Source organism: Engraulis encrasicolus, chromosome 20 (genome assembly GCF_034702125.1).
Source record: "Engraulis encrasicolus isolate BLACKSEA-1 chromosome 20, IST_EnEncr_1.0, whole genome shotgun sequence".
In the NCBI taxonomy this organism is placed as follows: Eukaryota; Metazoa; Chordata; class Actinopteri; order Clupeiformes; family Engraulidae; genus Engraulis; species Engraulis encrasicolus.
Window position 1 is genome coordinate 42511998 of NC_085876.1, and position 3996 is coordinate 42515993.

Consider the following 3996-nt stretch of genomic DNA (forward strand, 5'->3'; position numbering starts at 1 on the left):
TCATTCTGGTCTCCGATGCGCGACTAGTGGAGAACTCATTGGAACTGCAGCCAAAAATCATAGAACTAATACAAACAACTGGTACAATGGGGCTTAATAGCGAGTGGCAAGGCTGTTCTATAAGGGCTGTGGCGTAACTGGGAAACTCTAACTCACATTGCCATTGTGACACAGCACTCCACAGCACACAAGTGAACCATGTATTAGTTGTTAACAAGTGTTACTGATATTATTATATGACATGATATTATCCATCCACAGACACACACAAGGAAACATCACACAGCCACTGACATTCAAACGCATGCATATACATGTATGCGCAAGCAGGTGCACACACCACACACACAAGCACGTAAGCAATTAGGCATGCACACAGACACACACACACATTCTCTCCCGTTCTCTTTCTCTCTGTCTGTCTCCCTCTCTCTGTCTGTCTGTCTGTCTGTCTGTCTGTCTGTCTGTCTGTCTGTCTGTCTGTCTGTCTGTCTGTCTGTCTGTCTCTCTCTCTCTCTCTCTCTCTCTCTCTCTCTCTCTCTCTCTCTCTCTCTCTCTCTCTCTCTCTCTCTCTCTCTCTCTCTCTCATATACCCTGTTGTCCTGTGTGTCTATTTCTCTTCTGTTTGCTGGAGAGCAGGCATGAGACATGGAGCCAACCATGACTCAGAGCCTGCTGCTGTGCGGCCAATATATGTGTGTGTGTGTGCGTGCGTGCGTGCGTGCGTGCGTGCGTGCGTGCGTGCGTGCGTGCGTGCGTGCGTGCGTGTGTGCGTGTGTGTGCGTCTGTGTGCACTGCATGTGTATGGAAGAGGCTCTATAGATATGCGAATGCCTTCTACTGTGGCAAAGCCTCAGGACAGTTGTCCGACCTGATAGTGTAGTTAAATTTAAATCGTGGGCAGAGCCGCTGCAGCGACACGCATACAGTAGCCTGAATGCATTGACTTTGTTGACCTAAGCTCTTTTTGAAGAAGTGATTTCCGCTCAGAAGAAGTAGGTTAAAAATTGGGGCAATTCTGTAACTTCCCATCCCCCCCGCCCTCTCTTCCCGCTGCTCTCAATTTTGGTTCAAAGGACTTCAGTTCAATTTCTTGTGCACAAAGTCCTTTATATTTGCCGGGGCTTAGTGCCACGTCACTACTGATCGGGTGACTCATCAAACCATCAAATTCAAACTCTTCCAATGGGAATAACGGTCCCAAAAAAAGCCCTTTATATGTCGGCTTACACTGCGATCATAGGGACGTTTAGTGTAACCCAGAAAGCGGAAACAAACCGCACATTGCCATTTTTTTTTCAGATGCAAACTCTGTGCCCTGCAAAGCCTAAAGCGAGTAGCTGAATAATTTGGCAAAACTGAGTCCTCTCGTAGCTAAATATCTTTGCTTTTCCCTACAGTATTGCAATAGGAAAGCACACAAAAATCATCACCACTATTATGGAACTCCTTGACTGGACATTAAGACAACTTCAAAGCCATGTTGTCTGAGTTGTAATGCTCATGATAGCCACGTCATCTTGCACTGTCCAAACTCAGGGCTCAAACTTGTGACCTCCTGAGTGGGAGGCAAAGATACAATACCGCTGAGCTAAAGGTCCAGGCTGATAGCTCAGTGCTACCACATCTATATGAGGCTTTGGGACTGAGGTTTCCTAATGTACTGTTGCCGAACTCAAGATTCAAGATTCAAGAATTTATTGTCATTGTCAAAAAAGGCAACGAAATTGTGTTTGGGGTACAATACTTAGTAGCAGCAGGTTTCCAAGTAAAGTGCAATAAGAGGTAAAAGTGACACCAGTGCTTGACCCCCCCAGCCCCCCGCTACCCCCCCCCCCCCCCCCCCCCCCCCCCCCCCCCCCCCCCCCCCCCCCCCCACACCCACACACACCCACTTAAAGTGCAGCAGAGATTAAGTGCATAATGCTCGACACCTCTCTGCTAGTTGGCATCCGTTTATACACTGGCAGAAATTTCCGCCCTTCATCATCTTTATGGGGCTAGATTCAGAGTTTGATGGCTGCTCTCTGCTCTCTTGTATGTCTTCCGTTTGTCTCCTTGTTTATGTGTGGGGCTGAAATAATGATGCTGTGTCAGTACTTTATGGTTCACCAAAACCAATTTTTCTCTCTGGTTGTACCGTTCTGTTCTGTTTTTATTTGGATGTGAACTTTTATTGCCTACACTCTTTAATTTTTACCATTTCATTTGTTGCCTCGTTTGTTTAGACTCTTAGAGAGTAACAATGCTTTAACAGAGATGCAAGGATTAGCGATGAGATTAATAAGCAAACACGCACCCACATGCACACACACACACAAAACAAACAAACACACACGCACGCACGAACACTTTTGATTTCGGAATTCCATGTTAATATTGTAACATGTGATATTGTAATATGTACCTTCACCCCATGACAAGGTGGTATACCACGTGTCCTACTGCAGCATACTACATTACCCAGAGTGCAACAGATGGGTCTTCACCACATGCTTTACAGTAGTTTCATGTCTGTAATACGACACCATGAGTAGATTGGTGCATTATGAAGCCCATTTCCTCTGTTAGGCTTACTTACTCTGTTAGCCAACACCCCCCCCCCCCCTCCCCCAAACACACACACAGACACACACACACACACAAACATCACCCTTCACCCCTCCACTCCCATCCCCCAAAAATAAATAAATAAATAAAATTAATTAATTAATTAAAAAACAAAATGAGACACCCAGACATACGTGAGAGATGTGATATGCTACTTACTCTGATGTACTGTGTTTGCTGTAGGCTACTGGGGACATTTATTTAGCTTACTCTGAGCTGTATTGCCATCCCCTTTTTATTTGCCAGTCCAACTAAAAATGCCAGATATTACTCAAAGAGTAGGCCTACAGCATACGTACATACAGCATACACACATACACAAACAGAAACACACAGACACAGACACACACACACACACACACACACACACACACACACACACACACACACACACACACACACACACACACACACACACACACACACACACACACACACACACACACACAGACACACACAGACACACACACACACACACACACACACACACACTCACACTCACACACACACACCACAATTTCATTGAAGAGCACTACTCTGTTGTTTTGCCTGGGATGAGCTCAGCCATTAAATGTGATTTTGGGCCACATAATACAAAAGAGCAAAAGAACTAGATTAGCTGGACAGCACAGGGTATGTAGCCTATATATCTTCTTTTATGTCTGAAAATCAAGTTACTATTTATTTCTAGAGGTGTGTGTGTGTGTGTGTGTGTGTGTGTGTGTGTGTGTGTGTGTGTGTGTGTGTGTGTGTGTGTGTGTGTGTGTGTGTGTGTGTGTGTGTGTGTGTGTGTGTGTGTGTGTGTGTGTGTGTGTGTGCGCGCACGCGCGCGCGTGTGTGTGTGTGTGCGCGCACGCGCGCGCGTGTGTGTGGGTATGTACGTTTGTGTGTGTGACTGTGCACAAGTGTGTGCATCACCCCTTTTCTGAGAGTTTTTTTGTGTCTTATGGCCAGTGCACTCAGTGCCTGCAGTACTCTGTGAATGACAGAAGCTCTCTCTCCCTCTCTCTCCCTCTCTCTCTCTCTCTCCCTCTTCCTCTCTCTCTTCCTCTCTCTCTTCCTCTCTCTCTCTCATTCTCCTCTGTCCCACTCTCTCTCTCTCCTCTCAATTCAATTCAATTCAAAGAGCTTTATTGGCATGACAAATATGAATACACTCATGTTGCCAAAGCAGTCATACAAATAATTGGAATCACAACAGAGAAACGTAAAAGGTATGGATATGGTTGTATTTGTACATACACAGTATATCCAACTAACAATTATACATGCATCAAATTAACATTTCTATATGCATCAAACTAAGTTTAACATTTCTGAGGTTTGAGTAGAGTAATTGTCCAAGAGATGGTGACTAGCTGCAATAATACTTATTCAGAAAGCGAT

At 45.1% G+C, this 3996-nt stretch overlaps 1 protein-coding gene across 1 annotated transcript in view; it reads left to right on the top strand.

Moving 5' to 3' along the window:
* The window catches only part of gabbr2 (gamma-aminobutyric acid (GABA) B receptor, 2), a 568733-nt gene that overhangs the window by 294428 nt on the left and 270309 nt on the right, over positions 1-3996 (top strand). The gene's annotated exons all lie outside the window — the stretch shown is intronic.